The sequence below is a fragment of the Lissotriton vulgaris genome, chromosome 2_1 (genome assembly GCF_964263255.1).
Source record: "Lissotriton vulgaris chromosome 2_1, aLisVul1.2, whole genome shotgun sequence".
NCBI classification, from domain to species: Eukaryota; Metazoa; Chordata; class Amphibia; order Caudata; family Salamandridae; genus Lissotriton; species Lissotriton vulgaris.
In genome coordinates, this window is record NC_141687.1 from 155914819 (window position 1) to 155928544 (window position 13726).

Here is a 13726-nt window from a genome sequence, read left to right on the forward strand (position 1 = left end):
GAACAGATTCTCCCATTTCTCTATGAGAGCTTGTGCTATGGCTGGTTTATGGCCGCAGCACAAGATCCCATAGAGAAATGGGAGTATGCGACCGCACCATACGCGGTCGCATTGTAATACTGTGGTCGGGACACCCGCCTGGAGGTCGGTCGGTCCCGATTCCGCAACGGTGTCAGGTGGATGTGAGTCCGCCCGACATCGTAATAAGGCCCATTATGTCTATGTGAGACACATTTTGGTCTTGAAAGTGGTTTGAATCTTGAATCAGGATGGTGGGATACTAGTTTCCCCTTTCAATCTAATTTTATTATGCTTGTATCCAGAGGCAATAAATCAATGATGGGTATTTCAAGACAATTTTATATTGCGGAAAAAATGCTCTGATCCTCCTTCTAAAATATCAAGTGCTCGAAATTGAATGGTTAAGGCCATCCCTACAAGGGTATTGTCAGCTGTAGATGGACAGTTACCAAGAAAAAGAGAGGTGGAGGAGTAAGCACCCATACATTCCTCCCAAGCACACCTCGCGAAACACAAAAAGGTATGATGCTCGCAGAAAGGAAAATTGTAAACAAACCCCGGATTAGGTAGGCCATCCTTAATGGAAGAGGATGCCTCACACACTTAGGGGCCGATTCCAATCTGGGTTGGAAAGCACTCCGACTGAGCCGGATCCGGGGTGTTTTCCGACCGATCCGGACTCCTGCAGTCCGACCGAGCGAGTACGATGCGGCCGTATGCTGTCGGACTTTGTACGGTCGGATTCCCATAGAAGTCAATGGGAGCCGATCGTACGATGCATACATGGGCTCCCATTGACTGAATGGGTACGTTGCGGACAAGTGCGCCCCCTACAGTGGGTACGCGTTAGTGCCATCCACACCGTACCTGCCTGTGTTGGGGAGACCCATGCGTCTTCCCCTGTGTCCGATTCGTAAGGATGCGTGTAACAGGGGGTCCGATGCGGACCCCTAAAGCCCAACTCGGGGAGCCATTGCGAGCCAGAAGCTCCGACTCGATCCGGCTGTCCGAATCGAGCATTGTACTGGCTCGGTCGGAGTCGCCCCCATTGCGCGCCACGATTAGCTTACGGCTGAGACGTACAGAGCGGTTCGGACCCGGAAACAATTCGGACAGAGATTTTGAACTTGTTCGCATTGTACTTTGACGCCCGAACCTGTGTACGATCCAGATGGAAATTCAGCCTCCGAATCTGATCCGCTAATGCCAAACCCAATTCGGTGCCCTTCCGACCGAGATCGGAATCGGCCCCATAATAGTGTCATGCCTCATCATTGCCATCTTCTCCCCACCCTGGTAAGATGGTACTACCAGAGCGGACCCAACTTCCGGGAAGACATGGAGGTAAGAGGGAGTTCTTTAATAATACTACTGGATAGAACGGGATCTAGACAATCTAAAAATATCTTAGGGTTCCCCAGTTATCACCTTTATTAGTGAGGAACCAAGGTATATCTAAAAACACTTATCTAAAAAGGTACAAGAGAGTGCAATGACTCAGGCCTGTCTTATATTCACCAACATGTTTCTGCCCTCAATAAATAAGCCCATCAGGTCTGGGGCATTCGTCAGGGCTAATGGATACCTATAGTACTAGCCTAGGTATCTAGTTGCTCCTAAGTTGTAATGTAATTTGATCTTCATGAAAGTTGAGGTTAATGCGAGTCTTACCTGGGCTTCTTATTACCCGGATTTCGTAAATTAAAAAACAATGTTCTGTACGTGAAAGAAGGAGTGAAAACATGGTTGCAGTGTTTCTGGGGGCGTGCAATCAAGTTAATTTCATTTTGATATTTTGTTCCTATTGTGGGCGTTACAAGAGCAGTTTCTTTCTTGTTTTTTGTTTTCTGTTTTTGTGGCCACTTACAAGGTTTTTCTTTACTTTTTCTTTCAAGAATTTTGAGAATTAGATCTGCAAAGACTTGATTTCCAATCAGTGCGCGTTCTTCGAGTCGGCGTGACCTGCACATTGCATGCTGCTCCTTGTAGTCATTCACATGTCCCGCTGTTTAAGTGGTGCTATGGCCATTTTTGTTTATAATGTTATGCTTCTTGAGTAATTATTTGACATACGATGGTAGGATTGTCTTTTGAGGTGGTTTTGGGCCATAGCTTTTGATGTAGTTTTGTGTCATTTTTTTAAATGTTATATATGCATTTACATCTATCATTCTGTTATTTTAAAAAATCATATCACATGCATTGCATGCGTCATTTTATGATTATTAATTTTTATATTATTGATCATTTTTATTATCCTCTTGTGGATTAAAGATTTGATCAAATGTGTTAGAATCCTCTGGCGGGTCATTGCATTGGTGCATCTTTGTTCTTTGATTGTTCTGTTGGTTAGTTTTCTTGCATGTTAATTTATCCAGATTTTGCCATGTCATAGTTGCCCCTTTGGCCACTATCATCTGGTGGACTGCTATGTGTAAACGTTCTTCTCATCAAAACGCTGAACTAACTATAACTACCCAGCGACCGCCACTGGGTTATATATATGTATACTATTTATGTTTTTAAATGAATATCAAATGTTATACTTTTAACCCCTTCGCTAAGTTATGTATTTTTTTAAATATATATATCTATACACATACATATATATATATATATATATGTATATATATATATATATATATATATATATATATATATATATATATATATATATATATATATATATATATATATATATATATATATATATATATATATATATATATATATATATATATATATATATATATATATATATATATATATATTACCTACTGGCGACTATAGTTAGGATTTTTTCTCTATGGGATTTTTGAAAATTCTATGTCTAATAACTTTGGCGTTTGTGGACAGAATTGGCTGAAATTTTCAGGAAAATGGAACATTTTGTTTCTGAGCAGCCCCTGACAATTTGGGGGGGTTTCATCAAGGGGGGGCCGAGAAAAAAGGGGGGTCCCAAAACTCGTTTTTCCCATGTTAATTTCCATAGGGCGGTTGGCCTCACTTTTAGCTCGAACGGCTGAATGGATTTGCACGAAACTTGGCAAAATTGTAGGGACTATTAGCCCGATGTGCCTTTGCTAGGTCTCAATATATGTGCTCCAGTGGATTTTGAGTAATTTAGGTTCAAAAAAAGATATATATCTGGGCGGAGCCTAACCACACATCTGATCTGATTGGCTGTCAGCACTTCATCCAAGAAGTGTTGGCAGCCATCTTGGGACCAATATACATGATAGCACCTCATTAAAAAGCATTGTAGTTAATAGAGGGTTTTAGGACTTTAGTTACATTATAAATCATTTGTTGATGGTACCATACTCGTTTTAGGAATTGTGGTGGGTTCTAAGGTGATTTTACCATGTGAAAAAACCTTCTGCTGTGATATCATGAATATTGTTTGAAAGAAAACTAATATCTCATGATTTTCCCACAGTGGTTTGGAAGGGGATCTATAAGCTAAACTGAAAGCATATTTTCTGTAAATTCACATTATCTTTCTCAGTCATGTGAAAATGAAGTCTGACATTCTCAGTAAAACATGTACATCCAACAAGGACAGAGACTGTCAGTTGATTCCTTTGTGTTCTACTGCAGCCTCCTAGAGTGTTCTAAAGAACAACTAGAGCGCTAACAGTCCTACTTATTACAAAGGTATGGCACACCTGAAGCCATCTTGATTGGAATAAAGTGGTAACTCTTAAAACATTTAATTTAAAAAGAAACAACATGAGGGGGTATATTTTGCCATAGAAAGTATGATTAGTGCTGCAGAATGAAAAATTAGGGCACATTTTGAGTGACTTCTCAAATCCTTTTCTATTTCATTAAAACATTCTGTCATGCAGTCTCCCAAAATGGCCACCAGAGACAAAAGAGCCCAAATGTAGCCCAAATATCACCCAGATGTAGCCCAAGTATAGCCCAATGACAGAATGTCCCAGAGTGTTCTAAAGAACAACTAGAGCGCTAACAGTCCTACTTATTACAAAGGTATGGCACACCTGAAGCCATCTTGATTGGAATAAAGTGGTAACTCTAAAACATTTAATTTAAAAAGGAACAAAATGAGGGGGTATATTTTGCCATATGAATTATGATTAGTGCTGCAGAAAGAAAAATTAGGGCACATTTTGAGTGACTTCTCAAACCCTCTTCAATTTCATTAAAAAATTCTGACATACAGTCTCCCAAGATGGCCACCAGAGACAAAAGAGCCTAAATGTAGCCCAAATATCACCCAGATGTACCCCAAGTATAGCCCAATGACAGAATGTCCCAAAGTGTTCTAAAGAACAACTAGAGCGCTAACAGTCTTACTTATGACAAAAGTATGGCACACCAGAAGCCATCTTGATTGGAATGAAGTGGTAAGTCTGATAACACTCAATTTAAAAAGGAACAACATGAGGGGGTTAATTTTGCCATAGAAAGTATGATTAGTGCTTCAGAAAGAAAAATTAGGGATCATTTTGAGTGACTTGTCAAATCCTCTTCTATTTCATTAAAAAAATTCTGACATGCAGACTGAAACATGCACTTTGAATACCAGCAGCAGACGTCCCTGGTGAGCAGTAGCTTTACTACAGTGATCTATGTGCAACTAGAGTGCTAACATTCAGAATTTATGGCAAATGTGTGCCATATGAATTATGATTAGTGCTGCAGAAAGAAAAATTAGGGCACATTTTGAGTGACTTCTCAAACCCTCTTCAATTTCATTAAAAAATTCTGACATACAGTCTCCCAAGATGGCCACCAGAGACAAAAGAGCCTAAATGTAGCCCAAATATCACCCAGATGTACCCCAAGTATAGCCCAATGACAGAATGTCCCAAAGTGTTCTAAAGAACAACTAGAGCGCTAACAGTCTTACTTATGACAAAAGTATGGCACACCAGAAGCCATCTTGATTGGAATGAAGTGGTAAGTCTGATAACACTCAATTTAAAAAGGAACAACATGAGGGGGTTAATTTTGCCATAGAAAGTATGATTAGTGCTTCAGAAAGAAAAATTAGGGATCATTTTGAGTGACTTGTCAAATCCTCTTCTATTTCATTAAAAAAATTCTGACATGCAGACTGAAACATGCACTTTGAATACCAGCAGCAGACGTCCCTGGTGAGCAGTAGCTTTACTACAGTGATCTAATGTGCAACTAGAGTGCTAACATTCAGAATTTATGGCAAATGTGTGACACATCTGAATGCCTTCTTGATGGAACCAAAGTAAACAAGCATTGAAAATGCAATAGATCTCGCCCTCGTTTAAGTTAAAGCCATTCTGTTTGTAATGAGGTGGCTTTTTAGCTTTGCTTTTATTAGTGTTTTTTCAACTTTCATGTAAATAACATGCATCTGTATGCATATAAGTATATGTATGCATGCATTTATGTTTGTATTTATATAGATATACAGATGATATATGTTTATATATGTATGTATATATATATATTCACTGAAAAAACCATAGGCTATAGACCATATATAGTTAGGAATTAGCATTTACAAAACCTTGAAAGTTCACTGAAAAAACCATAGGTTATAGACCATATATAGTTAGGAATTAGCATTTACAAAACATTGAAAATTCACTGAAAAAACCATAGGTTATAGACCATATATAGTTAGGAATTCGCATTTACAAAACCTTATTTTACTCACACAAAACCATTGAAATTCCATATATAGTTAGTTGCACTAACTATATATCGCGCACCCGCAATCCACTGCTGATGATGTCACATATTACATCATTCATGACATGGTCAGTGACATCACTGATGACATCACTGATGACATCTCAAATGACATCACTGATGACATCACTGATGACAACATCCAGTGACTGTATGTTTCTGTAAAGTTAAAATATGTCTTACATATTGAAGAATGAGTGGATGTATAAGTGTCTGGATGAAGGATTTAGTAGGTGCATGACTGACTGTATGAGTGAGTGATTAAATGTGTCTCACTGAGTGCATGGGTTAGTGACTAAACTGTCTTAATTTGTGCATCATTATGTCTGTTGTTCTGTAAACTGTTGCATGTGTTGATAAGTAGCTATATGAGTAACTATATGGGTTATTGATTGGTTGCCCAAGTATTTGTATGGGAGACTGAGTGTGTGTGTGGGTGGCTGGGAGGTGTATGACTCTGTGCATAGATGTGTGAGCAGTTGATTCACTAGATGTATGGTTTCAAAAGTGCATGTGGAAACAGCTGTATGGGCGGTTGACTGTGTGCATGAGTGTATTGGTGAGTGAATGGATATCTCAGTGCTACATGTCAAAGTAAGTACATATGTAAAACACAGTACATGTGAGAGTTGACATATATAAATAACTGTGCATAAGAGCCAGTGAATGTGTGAGTGGCTGTATGGATCATTGTGAACTTGTATCAGGGATTGTATAAGAGAGTAAATATGTGTTAGTATATGTTTGAATAAGTAAAGTTTGTATAACTGTATAGTTGAGGAAATGGAGGTGTGATTGATTCTTTGCATGACTGACTAGGTGTGTGAGTAACTCCATGGATGAGTGACAGTCTGTGAGTGTCTGTTTACACTGATTGTATCTAAGGTTATATTAGAGTCTGAAGAGGTTCATCGTATTATCACATGAATGATATCATCAGTGATGTGATCAGTAATGTCAAATGAGATGTCATCAGTGATGTCATCAGTGATGTCATTTGAGATGTCATCAGTGATGTCATTTGAGATGTCATCAGTGATGTCATCAGTGATGTCACTGACCATGTCATGAATGATGTAATATGTGACATCATCAGCAGTGGATTGCGGGTGCGCGATATATAGTTAGTGCAACTAACTATATATGGAATTTCAATGGTTTTGTGTGAGTAAAATAAGGTTTTGTAAATGCGAATTCCTAACTATATATGGTCTATAACCTATGGTTTTTTCAGTGAATATATATATATATATATATATATATATATATATATATATATATATATATATATATATATGCAGGACACTACTTTGAAAAAGTTTCCAAGGGAAACGAAACGCGTCAGGAAGTCCCAAATCATGCGGTTCTCCTTTAATTAAAATGGTTTCAAAATGAAGTCACGTGTGCGGCTCAGTGTCTTTCTATGAGGGAAGAAGGTTTGAACATATATATATATATATCCAATACTCCGTCACTTGTTGCCGCGCTCTGGGATCTCACCAGCCAGGATACAAAGCACACGGACAGGGACCAGTTCGGTGATTTCTTATTTATGTATCTAGTGCAGGTAGTCTCATGACGTTTCAGCTCCAAGAGCCTTGTTCACATGACAATGTTCTCGTGTTGGGTTGGACCTTTTAAAGTGTCAGTGATAGGTTCATTGTCGTCACATGAGAGGGCTATGCATGGACATAAACAAAATACTAGGTTTACAGGGTAAATACAATATATGACAATGTTATTCAGATGCTAATAATGAATTACGGTAAAATCCCAAATTAAGCAACACTTAACCACTCAAATTGTACAATAAATGTCAACTTAAGAAACATTGTAGGAAAAAACGAGATATCACAGTTAAATACCAAATGTTTTAAAAGGCTATAGACATACACAAATACAATATTTCAATGTTTCTGGGTACAGTACTATTAATTAAAGTGCCATTTTGATCATATATATATTAATTCACTCTCTCCTTTGTAAAGAAGACCACCAGGGACACAGCGGAATTCAAACTTGTAATTTAATCGGGATCAGTGGCGTGACCGGTTTTGGCTTGTGCCTTTTTCAAAGCGCCTTTGTCCGTATGCAGTGTCAGCTCCCACACAGCTTTTTAACAAGCTCTGCCTTCCAAGTGGTGGTGGGCTCACCTGAATCCGATTGTCTTTGCTCGTGTTCGTGTTGGGGACTCCTAGTCCCAGAATATAACGTGCTGGCAATCAGTTTACAGGATGGTGGGGCCTAACTTTAGTAAAACAAAATTTCTTTGTTGCTGTTAAAATTCCGCTCTTTCATGCCATCTCATCAAAGGCAAAGCGCTTGTGGGTGCAGATCGGATATCGGCGTCTCTCCGCACCGTCTGCTGCCGATGTTGACAAGCTGCCTCGGATGTTTGTATGGCGGGCCGTGGATGCATCCGACTCCTCGGTAACCACTCCTTATTCCAATGAAAGCCACGGACGATTCCTGAAAGGGTCCCTTTGTGCGCTTCACTGGAACTGCGCTTTAACATTAATTCACTCTCTCCTCTGTAAAAAAGACCACCAGGGACACAGCGGAATTCAAACTTGTAATTTAATCGGGATCAGGGGCGTGACCGGTTTCGGCTTGTGCCTTTTTCAAAACACCTTTGTCCGTATGCAGTGTCAGCTCCCACACGGCTTTTTAACAAGGTCCGCATTCCAAGTGGTGGTGGGCTCACCTGAATCCGATTGTCGTTGCTCATGTTCGTGTTGGGGACTCCTAGGATTGCACATACAGCGAGAAACCCACCGGAGGGAAGAAAAATGCCACGAATAAACTACATCACCCAGCAGGCATTGTGTAAAAAATAGTGACATCATTGAGCACACCAGAGGCTCATTAAAGTGTTAAAAGCCATTCCGGGGTGATGTAAAGGCGATAAATCTCGTGCTGTATGTGTGGCCTCTGATGAGAAGGAAAAAACCTTCGAAACGCGTAAGGCCTGAGGAATAAATAACCGGAGGAAAAGCTGCATACCTAGGAAACTAAAAAGGCTGCTCACCAAACTGCAACGGAGTGCGGCCTTAAACCTGAGCACTTTGGGTATATATATATTCACACACGCACACATATATAGATGTATTTATCTATATACAAATCTTTTTTACCAGTGTTGTAATGGTCTCTGTGATGTAGTAACTTCCACTGTAATGGCTGTGAAAACCTGCCTGCATTGTAGTGTTTCCCGGTGTAGCACTTGAGTAATAATTGCCCTCTGTGGATGTTGATACTATGTTATGAGGCAGCATTGTTTATGAATGAGTATGACATATGCCAGAATGGTCTTTTCATAGAAGCAAGCAGAAGCTGTGCCGTAGTACCAATCCACTGTCGGCTTTTGCGCTGGTGGCGCCTGGTGTGACAATCTCTTTTGGCGCCTATCCCCCATGACCTCCGCCTCGGATTCTCTCACTGCCACCCAGCAAAAATGCCCCCAAGTCAGTGCCCTCCGTACAGGTCAGCACCCAGTGTGGCTGCACCTGTCGCTCTGCCCTAAAGCCGACAGCACTAACAGCAGCAAGGAAATCTTCACCATTATCAAAGATTTGTCCGCACCTCCTGCTGCCTTCAGCAACATCACCCCTTCACAAGACCTTTGCAACAAGCTCACCGAATTTTTCTATAACAAAGTCACCTCCATATACAGCAACTTTGACCCTCAACCGGACGCAGTCACCATTGCAACTCAACTTCCTATCATGGCAAATAAACAAACACTGACATTGAGGCCTGCCATCCTCACAGTCAAAATTTCTGCTATCATTAAGGCCATCCACTTGGGGCTCCATCTGATCCTTGCCCCCACCACGCCTTCACCAAAGGACTGCTACTGCTCAGCAAAGCACCAACACCCATCCATAAAACACCTCAATTGGCTCAGTCACATTTCCGGAAATCTGAAAACATCCCATCACCCGCGAAGGTTGGTGACCTTTTGCTGGCGGGGTTGCAAGGGCCTGCGTTATGCCATTGTGTTGGTCATGGTGTTATAGGCCCCAAATCACCAGAGTGCCTTACATTGTTCACAGCTTGTTTGGCATATCAGAATCGCTATTTTATAGTTCTTCTTCTTTGGGTTTGAACACCAAAAGACCTGTTCATTTCATGAGCAATGGATTTAGGCTCAGACCTCTGCACTGGGGGTGAATAACAATATTCAGAATTCCATCACTTTTTCTTTTTCATTTCACCTTTAGTGGGTATGCCCAGAAGTGGGTCCCTTGCTCACCATGCCACCTGAGTCAAGCTATCCTGGCTACTGAAGGGTGATATCCCGGAACCGGTCCTAGTATGCTTGTTTCAGGTCTGGGCGAATCTGGCTTGGCAGTTTGGGCTGGATTGTTCTGACGGGGAGCAGGGTCAAGGCTGATTTGCATATGGCTGGGTCCAAATTGGAAAGGCCTGGTAAGCAAAAAAATGGCTTTATGCCAAGATCTCTTTATTAGGGGTGAGTGTTAGAAATTGTTTAGCATTTTGTCCATCATTTGCCCTTTTTTGCATTTGTGACTTAGGTGGGACTGGTATGCCCAGACGTGGGTCCCATGCTCACCATGCCACCGGAGTCAAGCTATTCTTTCTGATGAGGGGTTGATAAGGCCGGGTTCCACTACAGAAACTTAACATGGAACCTCAGGTCGATGTCTCTTTTCACCCGCTGACAGGTGTAAAGGGGAGAAACAATGCATCACAACTTAATTGCCCAATTTAATAGGACTTAAGGACCACAAACTCTGACTTCAGTTTAAGGGGTTTATTACAAAGCCAAAAACAACTGAATATACAAGCACCTCAACATGAGGTTGTAGAAATACATGGGAACTAATACAAAACCAAATCTGAGTAATTTGCTCCGGTGAATAATGAAGAGAATAAACAACTCCAAAAATAACACATGCGCAAGGACTGCTCCAACGTTCAAGTCAGACTTCATCTCTCACAAAAAAGACAAATAATCTTTAGACTATCCATTCCCAACACTATCGCTAAGGTGACATCCCTACTTAGCATTTCTCAGGTAAAGTCAGTAAAAGGTGTCAGCTTGTGAAGACGTCCTAAGAAGTACATTCACAGATTAAATCAGTAGCCAAAGCTACAAAGTTTGTTCTAAGATGCTCCTTCAGTTGATCTCCTAACATCAAACACATTCTGTCTCCTTCTACCTCTCTAGCGCTTCTTCTTCTTCAGACTCTCCTCCCTCTGGGCGCTTTCCATAATACAAAATACAAAAATGCAGAACACGCCCACAAATCACCTTACTAACAGACACCTCTCCTAGGTAGTTTTCCACCGTCTTTTTTGTGTGGATACCGTTAACCTTGGTTATCAGGCCTCCCCAGCGTGAAAGAACACCGGCTCCCAATTATCAACATCCCTTATACAATGTTGCACATCTCGTCTATGCCTAACTCCTAAAAGGTGTTAGTTCTAACTAACAAAGGCAGCTTCTTCCACCTACAACTGAAACGTGAGAACAGATCATCCTTCCCTACACATGAAATTTGCTGACTACTTCTGAATGCGAGAGCAAACTAGGGAAAAATACATTTCAGACCTACACAGTTTGGCCAATGTAAGAATAAATGAATAGGCCCTTCATATTCCTACGTGAACATTTCATTTAGACCTTTACACATCAATTTATGCGTTCGAGTTAATAGTGCTTCACACTACAGCATCTATAATTAACACACGTTAAACATTCCACATTATTTCTTAGGGCAATCTAGGTGCACATTTAGACTAAAATGTATTTCATTACACATAAACTACTCGTTAAGCAATTACAGCACACTAAAGATTACAATTTCAGCTGTGATTGTCATTTCATTTCTCACACGTTAATACAAAGCATGAATATATATGTGGATGCAGACTATCTGTGATTATGATGCACCCCTATAATTTTAGAGCACCATCACGCTCTATCAGGGTGATACCCAGATATTGATCCTAGGATGCTTGTTACACCTCTGAGGAGGACCTGGCCTGGCAGTTCGCGTTGGACTGTTCCCATGGGGAGCAGGATGTAGACTGATTTGCATATGGCTGGGTCTAAACTGGAATGGTCTGATGAGCAAAAAATGATAAATATAGATCTCTGAACTGGGGTGAGTGTTTGACATTGTTCAGCATTCTGTCCATCACTTGTTCTTTCTGAATTTATAAACAATGATTGTCAGATTACTGTTTATAGCTTGTTCGGCACATTGGTACCGCTATTTCATAATTTTGGACCTGCGTTTCGGTTGAACACCAAATGTTGGTTCAATTCTTCAACAGTCTTAGTTCTAGCTCTAATTAACACCTCCTCTACTGCATGCATTCAAGGAAGAAAGACTCTCAAACTTTAATCACCTTCCACCATCTTATCACCATCACAGCGGTGCAGTGTACCCACCACCTCAGCAGCTATAGCGGGGGCTGCCGATGGGGCCGACAGCCCGGCAGGCTGGTCACACTAAACAGTCAATTTAGCGCTGGTTGAGCCTCTTACGTTTGCAGAAGCAGCCTACAAACAGGCAGGTGATGGATGTAAGTACAGCAATGGTGATAGAGAAAGGGGAATTATGAAAACTGAAAGGAAAGAAGGGAGGCAGGCAAATAAATCAAGGGAGGAACAGAAAAGGAAGGAAGGAAGAAAAAGGAAGACACTTCGCTTTGGGGATTTTTAAATACTGTGTAAAATCCACACTGTGTCCCTTTTAAAAAATGTACTTAAGAGAACATCCCCTGACCACAAACCTCCAATCTTAAACACTTCAAAGATCAGTCATACTTACTTTCTTCACTCACATGCTGCCTTGGTGATATGACTCATAGTGGTGGTGGGGGGGTTCTGATATTTTTGGGGCATATTATCAAGGGGGCTTACCTCCGCTTTTTTGGCTTTAAAAGCCAAGAAAGCGGAGATAAAATTATCTCCCTATTACCTAGCTGTCGCTAACACCAGTTAGCGACCGCTAGTAGGAGATAGCGACCATCTTGGGTCCCACTTTGCATGTCAGTGATATTTATCACTAATGACATGCAAAGTGGGCGTGCCAAGATGTTAGAGACTGAAAGCAGTCGCTAACATCGCTATCTCCTATTACCAACTTTTGGAGATATTCGCGCTAAGCGCAAATATCTCCAAAAGCTAACACCTGCCCTGAGCAGTTCTTAGCCATGTTATCCAATGGGAGGTGGATAACATGGCTAAGAGCATTAGCTCGGTAATGCATGAATATCGCTGACTTTTCAGCGATATTCATGCATTCCGGCGATTTTTATCGCATTTGCAATAAACCTTGGTAATACCAAGGTTTATTTGCGGTAAAAATCGCCGCAGCTCAGCGGTAAATTTTTGTCTCTAACCAAGCAATAGCGATAATTATCGCTATTGCTTGGTAATATTTGCACCATCACATTTGTTCTCAAAAGCACTAGTGAATGTTAATTTTCACATTTCCAGATAACGATTAAAACCTGCTACTTTCTAGGCGATTTTAATGTTCACAGATGAGGGAACATAGACACATGGAGATAAAAGGATTACACAATGTGTTGAAGTCTACTTTCCATGCTCTGCAACTTTCATACGGCACTGAGTCAATGTAGAATCTGGGTCCACTATTCCCAAATCCTCCATTAGTAGTTCATTGTTTTTTTTAAAGAATTCACACCAGTTTCGCAGGCACCTGAGATGGCGAACAGTAAATTCTGCACATTCATTAAATAACAGAGCACAGAACACACCACATCTTGTTTTACCTTTTTATTTTTAGATAGAACAGATAGATGGGAGGATGTATGGATGGACCACGAAGAAAGACACAACTTCCCTACAATTTTTCGTCTGGATGTCTGAGAGTTTGTAGAAGGATCCACAATTCACATTTATTTTGAATATTTTATTTCATGTACTTGTCCCTTTTATTCATTATTGGGAATTGGTGTGTTCGTCACTCAAGTAAAATACTAAACCTCTCACTCTTTA